Raw genomic sequence first — 23,908 nt, forward strand, 5'->3', positions numbered from 1 at the left:
GTCCTGGCCGCGTCTTCCAAAGCGAAGAACACATATCGCAGCTTGTCGTCGCTGTTCCAGTTGTTAAAGGTAGCGACTCTCTCGTACGTCTCAAGCCAGCTTTCCGGGTCCTCGAAAGTTGAACCGCGGAACGTCGGAGGCTCCCTCGGCTGCTGCAGCACGACGGGTGACGCTGGAGCTGCCATTGGGGTGGACTTGGTGGCCATCCTCCTAGTCGTCTCGGGCAAAAGTCCGTGCTCCGGGGGCAGTCCTTGCAGCCTGCGGCTACCTCGCTGGTTCTTGTCGACGTTGGTGTCTTCCGAGTGAGGGCTTGGGTCACGGCTTTGTGGGGGCGTACGGTGCATGAACGCAAAGCACCTCCACCAGATGTCACGTGGTAGTGACGTTAAATGACACAGTAGCAGTACTGTGAAAGACAAAACTGGCTTTTATTGGGCGAACCTGTGCCCACAAAACAGGCTACACTTAGAGCACAACGATAGCGGCGAACACAGTCGGCGATCATCTAAAATCTCATCAGCGCGTCAAGCGCGTCGGCTTTTATACAGTAGTCATCGAATTTTCCAGACTAATCGTCGGGACCCGCATGCCTTCCACAAAGTTCTACATCATGCGCGTCAGGCGAATAAATCAGATAACACAAGGTTCGGCGATAACAGACTGCGGATAGAAGTATCGATAACTTTCCAGAAACTTCGGATACATGCAAGCGCGTCCCGCGCTGTGCGATAAGATTTGTTAGGCGGCGAAACCTGGTCGCCCGATAAATATAAGTACACGTGTCAATATCCTATAGGTATATAGGTTATAGGATCCTATAGGTATATTCTAAGTCGTATTTTGGAAGGAGGAGCAACAAGCGAAGACGGCGAAATGGAATGTACGAACGTGTCATTTAGAACATCGGCGCATGCGTGGTCGGCGATTAATTTCCCAGTTGGTGAAGTTAGAGTGCTCTTTCTAGTGCCATCTCCTTCCATCGAACTCCAGAATGCCTTATTGTTAGCTTTCAGTAGCTTGGGAAGGGTAACGTTGTCGTAGGAAAACTTCGCAGACCTTAAGTTAGCGAAGTACGTGGCGGCAGCGGGTATTTATGAGAACCCGTGATCAGGATTTAGTGACCGTTTAGCGATACGAAATAGGCGTTTGTTTTTGTATCTTAGTCGGTTAAGGTGTCTGGTATACCACGGTGCGTTACTATTTGAATATATAGGTCGGATTCTAATATAAAGATTTATTAGATCACAAGCAGAAGTTCCTGTTTCATAAAAACGACATGCCTGGCGCATGAGCACCTTCAACCATTCCGCAGAACGTGGCCATCTGCAGTTGTGAGAGTGTGAAAAAAAAAGGTGGTTGCACTTTGCTCTGGCTAGATTATCATTGTCTCGACAAGGTCACGTTGAAAATGTCTGCCCATTTCCGCGAATTCAGGGTTTGTTTGCGTATTTACATGACATTGAATACTTCTCGTCCTTGGACATGCGGTCTGGCTACTGGCAGGTTCTTATGATCGCATGTGATCGTCTTAACCAAGAACTTGTCCGCCATGACGGGCTAAATTAGTTTAACGTCATGCCATTCACACTATGTAAGGCAGCCGATAATTCCGAGCAGATTTTGGATAATGTACTTCAAAGTCTCAAATGAGACATCTGCTTCTGCTACCTTTCTGACACCCTCGTGTTTTGGTCATATTTTTCGATGCAATTGACTGGTCTTCGCGATGTTTTGACATGCCTCAAGAAAGCTGGTAATCAGCTGAGAGTAAAGAACTGGTTCCAGCCGGACCACGGTGTGCGATACCTATAAAACAATAAACGGTACGAAGCCAGCCTGTTGCACGTGTTTCTCCGTCCACGTGTGACTCGCATGGTTTATTTTCGTTGAAATGTGAAGTGTCGATTTACTAGGCGTACTCTGATCATCTTGGGACACGCTATGTCCTGAGACGGCGTCCTCCTTGATTCGGCAAAATTTTGAGCTGTCACAGAATTTCCCAAAATAACATCCCTAAGGGATCTCCAGAGCTTTATTGGCCTTCCTTTAGAAAGTTTCACGTAGTATACTAGTGTTTATTCATCAGCTAATTACTCTGAAAAGGTTGACGTTCTACTTGAGAATATTGCTGAAATGACTGTTCCATATTTGTCGCCATAGGCTTGAGTGTCGCTGTCTAATTATCCAAAAATCTTGATGTGGGATGAGCCACAGGAGGTGCCCATTTGTACTGCAGCGCGCGTAATGCGGCGGTTTGCATGCTTATCTTGCAAGCTGCTTGTTGTTTCGCAAAATTTCCTCTGCGCCTCACCGGGTATTATTACCGGTTAGCTTTCGCTCAATATATATATATATATATATATATATATATATATATATATATATATATATATATATATAGTCATAACATACGACGTCAAAGAAACACCGCCACCAAGGACAACACAGGGGAAATTCCTTGTGTTTAATAAATGAAATACAGAAACGATAAATGCAATGGAAATGAAAGTGGATGAAGTAGCAACTTGCCGCAGGTGAGGAACGCTCCAACAACTTTGGCATTTGACGTGGGATGCTCCACCAATTGAGCTACCGTGGCGCCGTTTCCCTATCCACTTTCTTGTTTTTTTTGTTTTCTAGTAGAACTCTAGAAGCGTTAGCCAGCGCCACCGCTCACAGACCTTGGCGGCGGAAGTAGAACATCCTTTTTGCCGCAGGCGTCACGAGAACGTAATCTTTTTGTGCGAAGGCAACCGGCCAAGAAACCTACACATGCTACCTGAAGGCAACAATGTTGCCGTATTCGAGGCCCTCGTTATGTAATAAAGGATAAGAGAGAGAGAGAGAGAGAGAGAAGGGAAGAAGTAAAGGCAGGGAGTTCAACCAGAGTGAGTCCAGTTTGCTGCCCTACTTGTGGGGAGGGGAACGTGGAGTGGGTGAGTGAGAGACAGACAGAAAGAGAGAGAGAACTTAGGTGTAGGATGTCTATAGTCGGGTACTCAAGTCTGTTGCCTTCAGGTAGTGAAAAACCGCTCGAACTGGTTTCTGGGCTAATGAACTGTGAGGCCAGGCTCCCAAGATCTTCGCTTCCGTAAATGGCCTGTCATCCAGTCTATTTATGGCACACTGGAGAGTCTCACGTCTATTATCGAAGCTAGAACAGTGGCACAGAAGGTGACTGATGGCCTCTTCATACTTGCACTTAGCGCACATTGGTGAATCCGCCATTCCAATACGATAGCTGTTGGAGTTGGTGAATGCTACTCCTACCCACAGCCGACACAGCAGTGTAGCGTCACGTCGTGGAAGGTTCACTGGTAATTTTAGTTTCAGTGATGGGTCGAGGCTGTATAAACGACACATAGAGTTCCGTGGTGTATGCCAGTAACTTAAGGTGGTGGTACAAGCGAGACTGCGAAGCTCTCTTGCAGCGTCGACTCTCGATAAAGGTATAAGGAGTGTCGGTGAGCCAGCCTGGGCACGTCGGACAGCGTCATCGGCGAAGTGATTACCAACGATGCCACAATGTCGCGGCAGCCACTGAAATCTGATAACATGTCCTCGTTCAGAAGAGCAATGGCACATTTTGTTGATTTGTGACACCAGCGGTTCATAATTGCCATGTCGTAAATTTCGCAAGCTCTGTAGGGCTGCTTTCGAGTCACATAACATTGCCCATCTGTTGGGCGGTTCTTTTTCAATATATTCGACAGCAGCGCGAAGAGCGGCCAGTTCGGAACCTGTAGATGTCGTTACGTGTGAACTCTTAAACTCGATGACGACCGATTGAGATGGTAGAACGGCGCCCATAGAATTTTCCAAGACGGAACCATCCGTGTAAACAAGGATTCGGTTAGCGTATAAACAATGCAAAAGTTCCAATGTGATCGGCTTGAGAGCCGGGGTGGTCAGGCTAGCTTTCTTCACTATTCCTGGAACAGCAAGGTACATAGGAGGGTTTTTCAAGCACCACATAAACGGTGAGAAAGAGGATTAACCGAGGGGCCTGATTTTTATTAGTCAGATTTATTATGACTAACAAAAATTGGGCCCCTCAGTTAACCCTCTTGTCGTTTAATACACAACGAGGGTCTCGAATCCGGCAACATTAATACCTTCAGGTATAATGTGTGGCTTTCATCCAAATGATCCAGTTCTCGTCACGCGTGCTGAATAAAGCATGCTCTACATCCGCCGCCAAGGTCTGTGAGCGGTGGTGCTGGCTAACACTCCCAGGGATCGAATAGGAAGCATAAAAACCCAAGTAAGTGGACGGGGAAACGAAGCCGCGGTAGCTCAATTCGTACAGCATCACAGCTTGTGGGATCGTTCCCCAGTTGTGGCAAGTTGTTTCTGCATCAACTTTCATTTCCATTATATTTATCGTTTCTTTATTTAATTTACAAAGCACAATTAATTGCCCCTACGTTGTCCTTGGCATGAGTGTTCGTTGGTTTCGTATGCGATGACGAGTACAAATCGGGCCCCTTAGATGACTGTCCTTCTTCTCGTTTATATATATATATATATATATATATATATATATATATATATATATATATATATATACAGAGAGAGAGAGAGGTAATGTCTAAGCAGCATGCAAATTCCCACATGACGGCGTGCGTTCGCTCAGTCGCTGGCAAAGTAATGCCGGTATTGGACCTCTGTTCCGCGTGGTAATTAGCTATGAATTCCTACTTAATGCTCCAGCTGTTAATATAAGGTCAAGGCTATTTCCGACTCCCACCGAACTGCTCATTAGGTAGCACTTTACATTCAGTGTATTTTATCAGTTGCTTGAATATATTTGATTTAGCAGTTGGATGTGTCCAATAAGCTATGCGTCCAACCTTGGTGAATTCTTTACAATAGGTATGTGCAAAGTGAAACGAAATTAAACATATGTATAGATTCTTCTAATGCAGCTAAATATGTGCTTGTTACTTTTCTGTGAATGCAACTGTCATCAGCTAAATTGTTTTGCCAAACATCGTATAGCACCTTTTTCGTCGTGACGTCGTCTCGTAAGGGTTTCGGGCTGCACATCCAGCCAATTTTGTGTTTGCATTTAGGCATACCATGGGAGCTGCCCAGTGCGTAGGTGTGAAATACCCAAGAAATTAAACTTCTGACTTTATGTTGTAAAAATACAAGTGTTACACGAGGTGGTACGCTGCGTAAACACCAAGTAAACATCGTTTAACGTATCGCCAGCGCCATTTAGAATTTATTACACAGTGCGTGAACAAATCTTCGCTTCACCTAAACTTTAACATGTATGTTACACCTGATCTTTTTTTTTATTTTGCGCAGTGTTTTCCCGATGCTGGAAAATGGTGTCTCATGCACAGGAACTACTATTTAGATCCAGATCTTGGTGGAGCTGCCAAGTGCGTGACGTTCGAGAGATACGGATCTTATGAAAACTTTTCAACGCCGATTGTTTTTCATTTTGGAGAAAATGGCAAAACGTAAGAGCCTGCGTCATACAAAACATAAGCTGCAGATTGAATGAAGTGTAGACGACAATCAATAAGATAGAAGTTTGGAGCTATCGAGCTTTAAGCCCTGTTTGCAGTTACACAAATCGTTACCACATCTTAGAGAGAATTGTCGTCCATCTATGAGGAGCACTTCCTTGTCCCCATGAACCCGTTTACTTGTCCCAGTTAAGGTCTATCGCTTGACGGCGATGACGCTAGCATGACAATAATGATATTTTAGGTGCTAAACTAGAAGGATTCTTCGCAAAAGAAACCACTGCCGCGGTATCCATAGATCCATTTACATCGATCCTTCCATACTGTTGTAAAAAGAGCCTTAGTTGTGAAGTGAAAAAAGATGTTCTCCGTTTGCAGCATGAGTTTCTGAAAATTAACGCTTGTGACCTTCTGCTAAATACATGGCTGGAGATTCTATGCGTGCTCTGTTACAACTTTACCACTGTAATGACGAACCACCTTACTTAATTGCTAAGCGCAATTCTGTAACGTCAACATGTCGCAATATTCTCTCCTGTCGGCACCGCCTGATCACCACACTTCCGGTTATAAATATATCACCTGTCTGGCGTAGCTCTGTTAAGCCGTGCGTCCCACTTAACACACGCCAAGCTGTGTTAAAGGAAGGCTGCAGATATGAGGATGGAACCAAAAGTATTTTGTCAGGAGTCGCTTGCGGAAACTGAAGAGTTTTTCTGCTAGGATCTATTTCCTAATTGGGCAAAGTCAGTGACCGAAATTTGTAAACGCTTGCCTTATTGAATCATCTGCAATGTAAAACTGCATTGCATTAGAAAACAAGATATTCAACAGTTTGTGACTGATTAGATTTATAAGATTATTTTTTCCTGGTTGCAACATTGCGGTGTGACACGCGAAAAATAATTCGCTGTGAATGCATGCCCACGTGTCTCGCGCGCGCAACAATAGCGTTCTGAAAAGCGGCTTAAACGAATGAACAGTACTCATTGGCTGATTTTGTACACGCAAGAAAGTGACAAGGGAATGGCATAGGTTTCAGGTGTTGCTACAATGCAAGGAGCCGCGGCATACTCTATTAGAGCGGAGCTTTTAGACGCCTGTTCCTGCGCTGAGCGTTGGCGTCGTACCTTGTAACAAGCAAACAAGCACAGCGAACGATGAAAGCGAACGCTGAGCGCCGCGGGAGATGCATGACGGTGATAGCGAAGAAAGCGTTATATGGAATGCAGAGGAGGAGGATGCAGCGGAACCATGAAGCGGAACGCGGAAGAGGGTATGACGAAAGCATGAGAAGAAAAGCACTGTGCCGCACCAGACGGGCTGTGCGGAGATGATGGCACAGATGCCGCCAGATTAGCGCGCGTCATCTGTATGGAAATAGCGCTGCATGAGTGGAAGTCTGTCTGCCGTGACTGCTGTGAATCGTGCCCTCGCGTCACCCACGGACTGCCTCTCGCGATTGGCCATGCAGTCACCCCACACGTTTCTCCGTTTGTAACGTGCCGCACGAGACAGATTGTCCGCGCCCGGCGCTTTATTGCGACAGGAAAACATGTCTAGAACTACCTTCGAATGCCGCATTAGGAGGTATCGTAATCATTGGTGAACTTTTTAAACACTCCCGCCCGCATAAGCACAGCCACTTATCACAATTCTGCTAATAATATAGAGGTATTGCACTAATGATGAATATGAGTGGGACACCGAATTTGTTTTAAAACAAGAGGATAGGGCGATGGCTGGAGTCAAACTAATAGACAGTTTTAAAATAGCGTTTGTCGCTTTACGGACGATAAACATAAGCACCTTTGCGGGAAGTTGCGATGCGCATCCTTTCATGTCCTTTAGTTTGCCGTACGGAAACACAAACAAAGTAAACAAAGTAACAAAGTTTCAAAGTAATGAGTGGTGCCTACGTGCTTCCAGAGAGTCCTACACAATTAGCGTCGTACATGCAATCAGATTACACAAGCTTTGGTTACAAGAGAACCGTCGATAACATTTGAGAAACTTCCGATGCATGCGGGCGCGTCCCGGGCTGAGCGATAACATTTGATAGAGGGTGGAAAATGTTCATCCGGAAAATAAAAATAGGTACATGTGTAAATATGCGCAGTGGCTGCTTTGAACAGAGTGGGTGACTTGGACAAATGTAACGTGAATCCAGCCATACTGTCGAATCGCTGCGTGTTTCGTGTACCGTGTTGTGCAGTATTCCGAAGTGCACTTCAACGTGTGTTTTTATGAGGATGGTAAATTATTGGCAACGTTGGTGCTGATAACTGTTCACTTGTTGACTCATTAGCCTCGACTTCCATTAGGTGCTACGTAGTTGCAGGTCCAGATGTCATGAACTTATGATTAATTACAGGTCTCGAAAATTGATGTATATGCGCTTTTGTGCATTTTATCTCTGTCGGAGTGTGACCGCCTGGACATGCGAAACAAATTCTTGATCTGGTGCGAAGCATCATCGTGTTTTATCAGCCGAGGAGAAGCCCAAATTAGCAGTGAAGGCTGACACCATGTCAAAGTGCACTTGCAGGTGCGGATGTTACGAAGTGAAGTTTGCTGTCATAAATTGGAAGTGTCAAATGCCACGTTCATTTTCTGCATTTCGCTTTAAGGGCTGCTCCGAAAGCTTTCCGTGCCCTAGACAGGAATTCTGTGCGAAGGGAGGGCGCGTTTTGTTTCCATTGCTTGCTCGGAGGCCTCGCCGACCAATCCCTTAAATAGTTCCGGCATGCGAGGGAGCTGGTATTGAGCGTACATACCCGCCATTATAACCGCGCCTGCAACCGTGTGCAGCGCGATCGCATGCCACACCGATGAACATACGAGTGCTGGTCACCTTGTTTTGTAGGTATATGAACTATATAATATGCAACTTTCTATTTTACTTTTCCGTGATTAGCATCGATATAAAGAATATGGTGGCGCTGGTGGTGATGGTTGCGATGTTGCTACAGGCATCGTTAGCCTTAAAATATTGACGGGCAATTCCTTCGTGGAGCGTTTTTTCCTGTGCCAGATATTCCACCATTTTTCATCACTTCTATGTCTCTCAGAAATGTGAGAGGAATGCGTGGCACTTCCACTGCCATTCTTGATGGTGGTGCGGTGAATGGACGAGTGCGGTTGCGCTTGTCGGCGCTGTAGCAGACGCCCGGAAAAGAACGACGCTGAATAGGGGTTTGTAGTGGTTTGCCGTAAGAATATAGCCTCAACTGCAGATGCATGACGTTTGACTATGCTAGCAGCTGACCATGCTTCTTTATTTATGGTGATTTAATCAAACTCTTTCTTAGACCTCACTCTCATACGACGCCGGAGGTTAAACGCACTACCACTTTGTATGCACGCTTATCCTAGAGCAAGAACTTTTTAGCCAGAAAATGCGTACGAACAGCGCAGCATAGTGAATTCCGCCTCGGTTTATCAGTAGAAAGAGAGGAAGAAAATGATGCATAAAAAGGCTGGGAGGTTAATGAGAGATAGTTCCGGTTGGCTACGCTGCACGGGGGGAAAGAGTAGGGGGATAAAAAGAGCAAAACAGTGGAATATGGAGATGAAGACAAAGAGAAACGAGCGCAAAAAAGCGCATACACAATAGATTGGTAGGAGGCGTTGTTCTTAAAGTTTGTCGTGAAGTCTCGTAAACCGCAGAAACCTTAATAACGCAAGTAAGCCCTTCAGCGTGGATGCTCTTTATGACCGCTGACCTGAAGCTTCTATTTCTAATAGTGGACGTTTGTCCGACTGGCTCACCACTCTGCACATCACTTGTCTCTGGGTACTATATCACGGGCAGGCACATATAATGTGTGCGAGCGTCTTATCGCGGCTGCCTGTGTCGCACGTGGGCTGTTGGCCATACCAATAAGGCATATGAGTTCGTAAATGCAGCGCCTAGCCATAAACGGTAGAGCATGGTCTTCTCGCTTTGTAGTAAATCAGGTGGTAGAAGCATCCATATATCTGGAGAGAACGAACGTAAGCGGCACATGGTAAAAGCGCACGAGTCCCACAGCGACAAAGTCCATTCACGGGACAGGAATTGCGGCGCAGCCGCAGCGTCTTTTGGCGAAAACGCAATAAAGACACGTTGACCACTTTGAAGTGCAAATCGGTTTACCAGCGATCGCCACAACACATGTAAGGTATAATGGGTTAGTGCAATGAGCCGTGCACCTGTCTCAGCTCAGTGCCGTCACCACGATAGGCCCCCACCGCTGACAACCAATCATCGTAATGTGTTTCGCTCGTCCAGCATGGGCCATCGAGCACACACCCCTAGATCTCGCTGTACCCTTTCTTTCATGCCGTTCCCCCCGACGGCACTAAAAGGGAGCGAAATGCGATTTCATGCTTCCAGATCTAAAGTTAAAGAAATAGGGCGCACTTTTCCAGCACAGGCTTAGTGTTTATCTTTTTTTTTAACATATTGAAATGCATCGACTATTTTACTAGAACAATGACAACAGGGCAATGGTTTAAGAAATCTGACAAAATATAAGATTGCTTTTGCATGCCATGGTTAGTGCGCGTAAAATCTTTGTCATAAATAACTTTCCCCGTGTTGTAAGCGCCTTCCTTCAGAAAAGCTTTTTGCAAAATTTCATTTTCGTTTAGCTTTATTTTGTGAAATATTGTAATTGCTGCTGCCCTAGTTATTAATTGCTGCATTGTTGACACATTATTAGTTTTGAAGAGTGGGGCAGAGTGAGTTCACTAAGCTACGTTTTCTATCATTGGAATTGTTCGTTATTTTAGGCTTTTTAGCTTGTACACATTCGTATTTGTTGTTGTTCGTCATATAACGAGGAAGTATCGAAAATGTCAGGGGAATAGTGCATAATATAGTTCACATTTCAGCCCTAGCGGCAAAAGATGGCTTAACCTGTATGTGATGCCGATCAAACTGCATATATGACTTTTGGCATTGTAAACATGCTAGGAACAGTTCCGACTTTCTTCGAAAGAAAAAAAATGACGAGAATTGTATGCAGTGCAACAATCTAAGCCACTACACTGCGAACGTTCGCATTCCTATTGTTGTCGACGCAATTGTATCGAGGGCAGAAAATTATCTCTGTAGTTTTTTCAGTGCTTACCTCGTTTATTTACACTGAACAACACTGACAATTATCTAACATTTCTTTAGCCTGTATCTGAATAGTAACTCATTTTTTCCTTGAGAAAAATACATACATCCGTGTTGTCGGCATACATTACTATATCTGGCGTAAGTGCAATGTTAATAATATCGTTTATACAAAACACATTTACTTACCATCCGGGCCGTGCGAAAGTGGAAAGTTGCAAAGCCACCCCTACAACTGCTGATGGAGCTATGCAGTGCTTTATTAGTGGTTAGGATGCTTGTTTTGAGCTTGTCATTTATTTAAACACGTGCTGTTCTCTATGTTGTACGGGTGATTACAGTTAATGTATGCAGTTCTCGCTACACTTTGCTGAGCGCTTCTAGCTTCTGCCTTAAATGTAGCCATTGCGTTTTTGCTTGATTAAGCAGGTATAATCCACTACAGATGATGATGCTTCTTTTGAGCTTATTCTTTATTGAATCTAACGCGGTTCTCTACGTCGTATGCGTGATTTGAATGAATGTATGCACTGTTGTCTTGCTTTTGCTGAGTGATTGTACTCACTGCATCACGAAGCGAATAGGCCATTGCTTTTTTGAGAGCTTAAGGGGGGTATGATCCATTGCTGATTATGATAATTTCTGCTCATGGACGGAAACGCTAATGCCGACTACCATAGGGGTTAGAGCTTCGCTGTAAAGAAAGCGGGCCTAGAATGAAATGCTGCGGAGTCCCATATATCATCATCATCATCATCAGCGTGGTTATGCCCGCTGCATGGCAAAGGCCTCTCCCATACTTATCCAACTACCCCGGTCATGTACTAACTGTGGCCATGTCGTCCCTGCAAACTTCTTAATCTCATCGGCCCACCTAAATTTCTGCCTCCTCCTGCTACGCTTTCCGTCTCTTGGAATCCAGTCCATAACCCTTAATAACCATCGGTTATCTTCCCTCCTCATTACGTGTCCAGCCATGCTTATTTCTTTTTCTTGATCCCATATATATTTCTCCCAAAACTGATTTTGCATGATGAGTGTGTGCTTATTGTCAGTAGTTTGACAAATAGCTACGTCTCAGTTAGAGAGCAGCTCCCCTAATGCCACACTGACTTAACTTTTTTCGTAGAATATCATGCTCATTTGAGTCAAGCACCTTTTTTAAATCGAGCTATACTTCTATAGTATTTAATTGACCTTCGAAATTTTGAATTGGTTTTTTATGGTTAGAAGCATCATTTCAATGCCCTTTTATTTCTGGAAAGCATACTGTCTTTTTGTGTGCAGAAATGCCAAATGCTGAAAATTTGAGTGCAGAAATTCAGAGACTCATCTGTAGTTTGTCATGTCATTTCTATCAGACCAGGAGTTTTTTAAACGTGCACACACAAAAAATGAGCACGTATGTTCTCGAATTCCGCTTCAATCGGAATGCTGCGCCTGCAAAGAAGATTCGAACCTGCGAGCTCTGTAAGAGAACGTCATAACACTTAATCAACGGGGAAGGTGCCGCTGGTTATCAAATTGTTGTAGTGCAACTCAGCTCATTGAAGGTATTCTGAGTGATTTTGTTTATCTTCAAATCTTTATTTTTATACTGCTTTTAGGACCGGCCAGGTCACTTTTGACTCTGCACCATGTTACACGTCAAGAAACAAAGCAGTCTTCGAACCAGACGATGGTAGGTATTTTGAAACTATGAGGTGCAAAACAACGATGTGGTATGTTGCCATTGATATGTCAGCATTGGACGAATTCTTTTTTAGCACATTGTACGGGAAGCTCAATATTTTTTATGTGTTCCGCCTATTTACGAGACTGACAATATTAAAACCTTAAAATTAAGTAAATATCCACGAATGTGCGCAGGTGATTTCAGATATTGCTATGCCGGTGCTTTGTTAAATCCTAAACATGCGGCAGCACGTAGCTTCAACAAGGGAGGTCAAACTAGCGTCTGTACAGTGATGGCCACACAATTTTCGGTGCGTGACGTATTTAAACAGCAAACTGTCTTAGCGGTACACATGTTAAACGAGTTGAAACATGTCACCGAATAAAAGCGCGGCCGTGCAATTTGTTTATTTCCCTGGAGGAAGTGAAACAGGGGGCTACAAAGTTAAAAACGCGGGACATCTCTGATGGACATTCCCAGACTCGGTGCGGCATACCACGCAGTGATGAATAAAAACATTGCATCGAACTGTTAGAGAAGAAAGTCATGTTGATTGGATTTCACTATGCGCATGGGACAATTTTGGGAACATTACCACAATAAGAATCAACAGTGACGAACGCTTCTTATTCAAGTCAGCTTCGCCTTGCAACCAGGAGTAAGCGACGATGACTTCAGAGTTAAGGCGTATGCTCACCGCTTAACTACACCAGATACCCAAGTGCTCGTTAAAGACTTGCTACGATTTTTGAACTTAAATCGCAATGTTTCACGCACGCGCCTTGTTCCTCCAAAACCAACCCTCTTTTTTTTCATTTGTTCGAACAAGTAAAAAAGTAACGGAAGGGAAACGGGGGAGGGAGTCATACATTTTGGAAGAGCTAAAAACGGTTGGGTAACAGTGACTAGATTCAACGCCTAAAAATTTTTTGTCTCGATGAATCCTTGGTATCTGTCACATTGAACGTGAAAGATACTAGGTCTCCAAGAAAGTCTTCTATAATAATTTGTGATTTCTCCATAATACATATTCGAAGTTTAAAATTTATTGTCCTTCGTAACTAATATGGATTACAATATTTGAACAAAAATATTCATCAGGTTTGCACAATGTCCATTTCCTTCACATTACCAGGAAATGTTTCAAAATACGTATGTAACGAAGAAGCGCACAAGAACAAGGCCGGCCAATCGTCTGTTCCATGCCTGCAGTGCAACCAGTGGGCCAGCCGGATCGCGAGTGCTTAGCACGAGTATGAGCCGTTTGGGCAACCAGCTGTTCCTGCTCAGCGTCACCTGCCTTCTCTACGAACAGACGCTATCATCTGAACTATTAAATACACCCCATTACAATTGGTGGAAAATGCAAGGTATTCAAGAACATCTACACCCAGGAACTCCTGTCTCGGACTCTGCCTCTCGTCATGCCTGACTCTCCCCAGCCGACGTCGCCGCCACCCCTCGTTGCCTGCTCTGGCGCTGTCCCCCAACGCCATCCAGTGGTTTTCTGCGGAACAGATGAGCAGGACTTCAATACCTGACTGTATATCTACGAACGGGTGAGCTTGCACAATCGATGGGACGATTCTGCCAAGTTAAATGCCATCATCTTCTACCTTGCGTGAGTGGCTCACCTGTGGTTTAAAAATCATGAAGCCGACTTTCAGTCCTGGTCCGCGTTTAAGAGCAGTTTTGCTGAAGTTTTCGGTCGCCCCACCGTCCACAAGTTGCGCATCGAGCAGCGATTACGAGAGCGAGCGCAACAACCCGGTGACACATTCCCCTGTTATATCGAAGAGGTTCTCGACTTATGAAAATGTGTGGATGCTTCTATGCACGAAAATGGCAAATTGAAGCACATATTGAAAGGCATCGCCGATGTGATTTTCCAAATGTTGATCGCCAAGAGTCTGCGTGCCGTAGCAGAGCTCATAAACTTGTGCCAAAGCTACGACGAGTTGAGGAGGCAGTGCGACTTGACCAGGCGTCCCTCAGCGGCTAACGAGATCCTCTCTTCCATGTCAGTCTTCTCTGATCGCTCCCTCGTCCTCACACAAATCCAACCTTTCGTGCGGGAGGAAGTTGTACGTCAGCTTTCTCTGTTGCCCTTCCCTGAGCTACCCCAACAGCACCTGCTGCCGCAACAGCCTCCTACACAGCTCGCCCCTACGCTCCGGCATGTTATTGATGACCAAGTATCTGAGGCTCTACCAATGCAGCATCACCAGTACCCTGTTGCCGCGCCACTTACTTACGCATCCATCGCCGCACAGCTTTCTCTTCAACCACTCGTTGCACTACATCCTCGGCCGCTACCACCCGTTCATCATCCCGTTCATCGACCTGCTCCTACTCTTGCTAATCCATGGCGCAAGCCAGACAACAGGCCCATATGTTATGCCTGCGGTATTCCCGGCCATGTTGCATGACTCTCTCTGCAACCGCCGCAAGCTGCACTCTGATGGGTTTGTGCAGTCGCTTCCCTACGCCGAAATGCAACCTTTCCACGAAACTTATTTTAGTCGGCAGTCGAACAGGCCACCAGCCGAGCTCCCAGTCCTTACACGTCATTCACCGTTCCCGCGTCGCCGCTCGTTGTCCCCCATGCGTCGGCGCCCTTCAAACACGCAAGGGGAAAAATAATTGCCCCAGTTCAGGAGGCAGGCACTGCGTCGACATCGATATGCACAAGTCGTCCACTGTCGCATTCGAGCGTTGTTGACCTAACTGTTGACGGCGTCTCTACCGTTGCGCTAATTGATACTGGAGCAGCCGTGTCTGTCCTAAGCGAAGGCCTCTCTCGCGCTTTAGGAAAAGTTACGACGCCACTTCCTTGGTTTTTCTTTCGCACAGCAAGCACCCAGCCAGTTCCGCCTTCAGCAGCATGCACAGCTAGAGTTGTTATTCAGGGGGTTCTCTATATTGTGGAGTCTAGGGTTCTGCAGTCCTGCTCTCACGACGCGATACTCGGGTGGGACTTTCTTTCACGAAATAACGCCGTCATCAATTGTACACGTGCTCAAGTCGAATTATCGCCTGTGTAACGCGCCCCTCGTTGGTGCCACTTCTCTTCCCGCTAAGCTAGACCTTCGGGAAGACATCGCCATGCGGCCGTACTCGTCTGCCGTTGTTCCCGTCTTCTGTGGCACTGTCTCTGAAGGCGCTTCCCTCTTCATTCCTTCGGAACTCTTCATAACCCGCAAAGCCGTTCCCCTCCCTGTCGTCACGCTTGAAATTTCAGCCGGTTTCAGCTCCACCGTTGTCAACAATCTGCTTCCTACAGCCCTGAAGGCTGTTTGCGGTGAAGCACTTGGCCGTGTTCAGCCTCTTGATGAGATGTTTACAACCGACGTGCCGGATGCTTCGTATGCAGAGCTCACTGACTTCTGTGCACTTTCCACTTCCGCTCCCCCATCACCTGACTTATTCACACCTTCCATTGCCATGACCTCACTTCCAAGCAGCGCTGCCAGCTTCGTCACCTGCTTGCCCAGTTCCGTTCTTCTTTCATGTCGCTCAGCCTACTCTGGCTCGCACGTCAACCATCAGCCACCGCATCGACACTGGCTCCAACGCGCCAATGCGGCAGCGCCCGCACCACGTCTCCGCCAACAAACGTCAGATGATCAGTAAGCACGTTGACGACATGCTTCACCGTGGCGTCTTTCAACCTTCCAATACCCATGGGCATCACCAGTGGTTCTCGTCACAAAAAAGATGGTTCCATTCAGTTCTGCGTGAATTATCGCCGTCTTAACAGACAACGCGAATAGACGTCTACTCTCTACCGCTCATTGACGATGCTCTGGACAGCTTGCAAGGCGCTGAATTTTTCTCTTCGTGGGATTTACGCTCGGGCTACTGGCAGGTCCCGATGTTAGTAGTTGATCGCCCTAAAACTGCATTCATTACTCCATATGGTTTAAACGAATTTATTGTGATGCCATTTGCCTATGCAATGCTCCTGCTACGTTTGAAGGAATGATGGACAATATATTGTGCGGCCTAAAATGGAACACATGTCTATGCTACCTCGACGACATTGTTGTGTTCGTCCCTAATTTCAGCACGCATCTTCTTCGCCTTAGGTAAGTGTTGACGTACTTGACCAACGCAGGACTGCAACTGAACCTGAAAAAGTGCCAATTCGCCACGCGCAAGCTCATAATTCTAAGTCACGTCGTATCACAAAACGGCTTTTGTGGCGACCCATCAAAACTTCGCGCTATTGCATAGTTTCTTAAACCTAAGACACTCAAAGTACTCCGCGCCTTCATCGGCATCTGTTGTTACTTCAGACGCTTCGTTCGCAATTTTGCCTCATTACATCACCTCTGACACAATTCTTAAGTGGCGCCAACGACATATCCTCCTGGTCTCCTGCATGCGACACCGCGTTCGTAATCTTACGCCTTCTCTTGACGTCTCCGCCTATACTGCGACACTCCCACCCCACCCCCCCAATACCGATGCCAGTGGTATTGGCTTTGGCGCTGTCCTTGCACAGCACAAGCCTGGCTAATCCGAGTACGTCCTTGCTTACGCCAGTCTTGCGCTGACCAAAGGAGAACGCAAATACAACGTCACAGAAAAAGAACTCGGGAAGTTTCGCCCTTATTTATACGGCAGGCCTTTCAATGCGGTTACTGACCATCACGTCCTTAGTGGTTTATCTCCTTTAAAAGACCCCTGTGGACGCCTTGCCCGCTTGGTTCTGCGCATTGAATAATACGAAATACACGTCATCTGCCACTCAGGTCACAAGTGCACTGACGCTGACGCTCTGTCCCGCTCTCCGCTGCCAGCTGACACGGCCTCCCTCTTCACCATTGAGGCGGTATCCTCGGTTGACATCGACACCCTCGCATCACTACAGCGCAAGGATCCTTGGGTGGCCTCTCTTTTGGATCTCCTTTCTGGCTCGCCTGCATCCCCCATCTCCCGCACCCTGGGTCGCAAGCCTGTCCATATTGCTGTCCCGGATAACCACTTGTATCGACGCAACTACCAGCCCGATGGTCGCCAGTGGCTCCTGGTTATCTTTACGACTTTGCGTTCGGATATGTGCGCGTCTTCCCATACTGACCCACAGTGTGCACACGCAGGCGTTTCGAAGACGTATGAGCGCCTGCGGCAACGTTACCACTGGCGAGGAATAGTTACTTTTGCCCAAAAGCTTGTCCGCTCATGCCCGCAATGCCACCGCCGCAGATCTCCACCTCATCCGGCCCACGGTTTATTACAGCCGCTTCCGTGCGCTGCTCGTGCCTTGGACCATGTGGGAATTGACCTGTACGGGCCGATACCGCTAAGACCCGCTGGCAAACGATGGATATTTGTCGCAGTTGATCAGCTTACACGCTATGCTGAGACCGCTGCTCTACCTGCATTGACCGCCAGTGACATTGCATCCTTTCTGCTCCATCGTTTCATTCTTCGTCATGGCCCACCTCGGGAGCTGCGGAGTGATAGAGGCCGTGTGTTTTTGTCGCAGGTGGTTGAAGCTCTGCTTGCCTAATGCCGCATAGTTCACCGGACCACCGCAGCGTATCATCCTCAAACTAACGGGCCTACCTAGCGTTTTAATCACACCCTTGGTGATATGCTCGCCATGTACGTTTCATCGGAACATACAAAATGGGCCGTCACCCTTCCATTTGTCACGTACGCATATAATACGGCTACACAATGTACTACAGAATTTTCTCCATACTTTCTTCTCTACGGTCGCGATCCCTCCCATACCATCGATATGGTTTTGCCTTATGCACCAGACACGTAAGAGTATGCTCCCGTTTCAGCCGTCGCCCGATACGTCGAGGAATGTCGCCAATTAGCCCGAAAGTTCACCACCGCCGACCAGCAACGACAAAAAGCCAATCGTGATGGTAACGCTACGGATCCGAACTTTATTCCCGGTACACTTGTCCTGTTCTTCGTGGCTTCTACCACACCTGGACTTTCGACAAAACTTATCTTGCAGTATAATGGACCATACCGCATCGTCGAACGCACCTCTCCGGTTAACTATGTCATGAAGCCGCTTAAACCGACATCCGACAAGCGCCGCCGTGGACGGGGTGCTGTTCGCGTTCACCGCCTGAAACAATTCTATGACCCACTCATCTCGATGTCGTAAGTCGCGAGGAGGGCCCCGCTTTTGCACCGGGGCTAATCGTAGTGAAGAAGTAGAGCACAAGAACAAGGCCTGCCAGATCGTCTGTTCTATGTCTGCAGTGCAACCAGTGGGCCAGCCGGAGTGCCAGTGCTTAGCACGATTGCGAGCCGTTCAGGCAACCGGCTGTTCCTGCTCTGCGTCACCTCCCTTCTTGGTTATGAACTGATGCTACCATCTGAATTGTTCAATACATCCCGTTACACATAAGTTGCCACTTCTGATTTCTTAAGAAAGCAAAGAAAAATGTATAGAATGCCCAAGATAACTGCTTTTGCAAAAGATTTCTGTACATTGTATTTGCTGAAGGTTAAAAATATCATAATTCAAGGGTACTGGTAGAAAACATCCTGTGAGTGCCCATCTCACCATGAGTGTTGACATCAAGGCAATTCTCAGTGAAGCAATGAAGGGACCTACCATGTTGCCACGAACAAAGCGTGTCATGTGCAAAGCGTGTATGAAGCCTGGCATCCTTCTCCCGTTTATCTCTGGACAAGATAGCAACGCCGCCGCGAAATCCCTGCAAGGCGCGCGCGAGAATGTGTATTTAGATAAGACTGCCTAAATAAACACATGATGCTTATTTGATTTTGCCAACGTCATCTGGATAAAATTTAAAGAATATTTGATGCTGATTAGCAGAATTCAGACATTTCGCGCTTTTGCCGGTATGCTTCTGACTCAGCGTTCCCCACAATCTTGGGTAACTGTGTAGTCAAAGAGTTCTTCAAACGTGGGATGCTACCGCGGGGGATATGGGAGGAGTCCAATCATTTCAGCAGCCGCAAGAAAAAAAATACGCATAGAAGTCCCCGCCCACACCGGTGAGGTGACTGGGGAAGAGATCGATGTTAGCAGATTAATCTCGTGGCTTCCATTTTTGACACTACATTTAATTCTTTCAAGCTCACCTTGTTTTACGGCTCAGATGCAGCGCCTTAAAAGCACGGTAATTGTTGGAACAGAGAAAAAAATAAGTGGCATCGTCGTCTAATTTGGCTATCTCAGTGGCAAGCGCTCAAAGAGGATTATTGAAAGCATCAGACACCCTTTTATTTAGATTGGTGCGATGGCTAATTTTGAACATGGTTCCCTCAGCACGCAGACCCGATGCCTTACGTTTAACGCGTATGCACACAGGGGAGGTACCCCAGCTGTTGGCGCTAGGAGTGCACGTCACGTGACGACGACATCACAGCTATGGGAGATAGCGGGCAGCCACCATTCATCGCCGGTGTGAAGGGAACTTGTTATTAGACAGAAATAAGGCAGCGGAGTGTCGTGCTCGTGTCTGGGAACCTTGACGAAGTTGCTGCGAAATACGCTGGCAACCGTATCGCATGCGCGTTGTTGAGGTTGGCAACCATGTCAAATTTGTTATGTTCCACTGAGTATGTGCCTCTATTCAATAAAGCCCTCTCACCCTAACTTAGGTCAATAGGCATGTGCCGCCCTTTATTTATTTATTTATTTATTTATACAGTATCCTACGGCGCGATTATGGGCATTAGGGTAGGGGGAACGTATGAAACATGGGCTGTAGACATGCGGTGCAATTACAAAATACATCCAGAACGCTAATGAAAGACAATGCAAGAGTTCCATGATAATACAATGACGAATAGAACACAATCCACAATAAAACTGGTAAACAATACATAATTCAGTTTTGTCAAGATGTAAGAATGTGGTCATATAATAATGTGAAAAAGGATGGAGGAGGCGCAGTAACAATGAGACCTGCCAAACAGTTCCTATCCTGTATAGTGCAGCAGACAACGAAAATGTAAAGAAATATTTAGTCGGCAGTTATACTCCCGTATTTTTTTTAGTTATGATAATTATTTTCTATTATTCATGATTTTATGTGGTGGAATGTTAAAAGGCAATGTTCGTCATAAGTACTTAGGCTTCCGAGGGCCACCCCACAGGTTGCACAACAAATGATAACCGCTTCGTGATGTTATAGCCTCCTGTCAGAAATCTAGATGCACGCCTATGTATATGCTACAGCATATCTGTATATTTTTTCTTGCAACGTCCCATGCCTCGAATGCATACTCTAGGATCCGACGTACATTTTTGATGTACAGGGTGTGTTTTAACTGCGGTGGAACATGTGTGAAATTGTCTGGGAAAATGTTCCCCTCCCAGCTCGCCTTTGATGTTAAATACTCTACTTGAGCGTTCCAGGGAACCGTGCTCGAAAAAAAAACGCCTAGGTACAAAATAACGCCTAGGCCTTACAAAAGTACAAAATCACAAAATTGTTCCGGCAGAACCTACCTCACGATGAATGTCGACGCTAATGCTTTCAGGGCTGAAGCAATGCAGCGGCACACCATATTGCTACTGCATAGACATGTCATAGATTGGGCCTGACTGTAGCCAGTACGTTCACCCGCGCGACTCTCTGTACTGGCTTCGCCATATCACAGCACCACGGCAAAGTCGACAGGAGGTGCGTTGATTCAGGCAAGACTATCTGAATATATATGATGTCTGCTCTATTCAGCCGACCACCTGAGTTATGTTAAAGTACCTTTTCCTAGCTGAAGAACGGTACATGCCAAGTGACAGGTACTTAGGGACGCAACTCGGCAATATGGAGTTTATTGAACAGAGGCACTTACCCAGTTACAAAAGTTGGCATCAAACAGGTTCATTCGATTGCTGCACATACCCGTTGCCACATACCCAGTGTCTTCAGACGGCTTCAAAGATGTCAATTGAAGAGTGGCACCCACGCATTGGCACATAAAGAGTGACCCAGTCGGCACGAATTCGGTTTCATTGAAGGCCCTTAAGCCCTAACAACGGCTGATCCCAACAAAAGGAACGAGTTCGGGAAATTGTGGCAGAGCCGATCTCTCAATGCATGTCGACAATACTGCGAGTAGCATTCAAGGGATGTGGCGACACGCCGTATTGAAAAAGCCACCCTGTGCTTGTAAACTGGCCGTTTTTTCTCGGTTCCCAATGCACACTTACCGCCACAAAACGATGCAACCGCAAAGTTTGCGGTTCGTGTGGCTTCGATGTTGAGACACCACGCTGGTGCAGCCAACGCGTCTGGATGAGTATCCTCGACTACGCCTTGTTCGAGTGATTGCAGTCGGAAGATTTGCTTCATTCCTCAAGACTTTTGCGTCATATGACTGCTCTCGTCCGGAGGATTCTACCGAGCCCATTTTTGACCCGGTAGGCTGATTTTCTATACCTTTTTGTTACTTAGAAGTAATCTTCCGCCGATTCCCCCGCTAAAAATAGATTTCTGATAGGCGGCGGCGAGATGTACGGCTGGGTCCCCGCCCACGCCGTCGGAATGACATCATGCTGGAGGTAGAGATTATCGATGGGGAGCCCTGGCAATGGCGGCGAAATTATTCCCGAGGAAAGCAAAGGAGGATATCGTCTGCCCGAACTTAATTGCTCCAGGAGGCGCTCTCGCTCCAAGACGCTTCCACTACCTGGAAGGACCCAACCAAGTCAAGGCCGGTGCAGCAGCCACCACAGGTAACGCACGCGGCACTGCAAGAACAAACGGAAGATCCTAGGGTCGTCTTTCTAGTTCCGGAGAACGCTACCTCGAAAGTTCAGCTTCGGCAGGTGTGGGTCGAGTTTGAAGCTTTCAGGAATTCAGCACAGCGCCTGACACGATCTCCGTCAGCGGAGCCCCGGCCGGCGAAGCGAAAGACAGGTCCTTAAGCGTTGCGGCAGCGTCAGACTCGGCCGTCCTTGGAGCAATCAGGGATTTGCAAATATCGGTGGCACGGCAAGCGGGATGATTTGACTTCGTAGCACGTAAAACCGCAATGATCGATGGCAGTCTTGGTTTCGGTGAGAACGTTTTTGTCCTCCCGCTTACGCCTGTCTCGCTGGTTCCCAAGGTAGAACCCGGTGTGCCAGTGGCTCAGGCCCTGTTAAGAATGGCGAGCAGCAGTGCAAGATTGCCACCCAGTTACGACCTGGGAACAAGACACGCATCCCCCACTCTCCGTCGCTTCAGCTAGGATGCGTTCGATGAAGCGGGCTTTGGGCTGACACCGCCGCCATCCTCTAGCCTAATCGCCGTTGTGACGGAACGAGTTCGGCGGGATAACTATTGTGCCAGAGCTCCCCAGCGCGGACCTGATCTGCCACTCGTGAGCGAGCTGCCGCAGGAAAGCCGTTTTTTGTGGCTTCCCACGCGCCGACCGGGACGCAAGACAACGAGCTACCCAGAATGGCTCCGAGCTTGCCGGAACGGCGCCCCTCTGACGTCGTCTCCGGACATCGGAATGTGTGCGCCTTTGTGTGCGTAAACTGTTCTGCGGGGCGGCGGTGAGTTGACGATGAGTAAACGAACGTTCGCGTACTTTGTATCGCGGGAGGACCGAGTGTTTAAAAACTGCTGTGGTGCGAATGCTGGACACACTTCTCTCGTGCAGTCATGTTGGACTGACACTCTTTTTCTCAAGCAATCATGTTAGACTGATATAAATACTGTAAATAAACCCATATTCCTCGTTCTCGATGAGAAGCAGTTCTTCCCTTCATCAACGTCCTCAGCGTGGATAAGTTGGACGACGGCATGGGCCAGCTACCTTCGAATTCATGCCGGACTCCAGTCTTGACAAAGGATCACGAGTGATGGGATTGAGCCCCCAATCCTGACAACCCCCGTAAGTAGGGGACGAGCAGATAAGTCAGCAAAACAGTGGTAGCAATCATGGCTTCCAACGCAAATGAGTTTGTCGTTTGTCAGTGGAATTGCGCAGGGTTTAGGAAGCGTAAGGCCTCCCTCCAGCAGTGCATTGCCCCATTCGTGGTTAGGTCGCATGCGATTGCCTTATAGGAAACCATCCACGCAGGGGTTGCCTTGCGCAGCTACAGATCTGTATCGGACAGGGGTAGGGGCAACGCGGTCTGCCGATTTTTATTGCGAGGAAATATGCGTTTGTAGAACACAAGCTTGACCTAGGTCACTCTACTTAGGAGGCCCAGCTGTATAAAATCATCCTGTATAATTGGCTTAAGTGTAGCTAATTATACTGATTGCCTACAGTACCTCTCGAAATCACAGGCAGGCGTTTTCCTCGGTGGTCGCAAAGGCGGCTGCCCTTACGGGCACCTGGGCGCTATCGGGGACTTCAATGCACAACACCCGACCTGGGGATATCCAAAGAACACTGTAAAGGGGAAAAACTTAGTGAAAGCAATGACGAACGTTTCCTTCGGGCTGGCCGCGGACTCTCAGTTCCCAACTAGTGTGGGCACCTTCGTTACAAAAAACACCGCTCCGGATCTAGCATTTACCAAAAACACGGCGGGTGCACAGTGGACGAACCTGCAGGAAAGCCTTGGAAGCGATCACTTTATACCCTCGGTCACCCTTTAAACCCGGGCGGATCCGCCTAGGGAGTTCAGGGTGATGGACTGGGACGAGTTTGAAAAGCGCCGCAAGGCTGATCAAACCGAATATG

The sequence above is a fragment of the Dermacentor albipictus genome, chromosome 7, assembly GCF_038994185.2.
Source record: "Dermacentor albipictus isolate Rhodes 1998 colony chromosome 7, USDA_Dalb.pri_finalv2, whole genome shotgun sequence".
Taxonomy (NCBI): Eukaryota; Metazoa; Arthropoda; class Arachnida; order Ixodida; family Ixodidae; genus Dermacentor; species Dermacentor albipictus.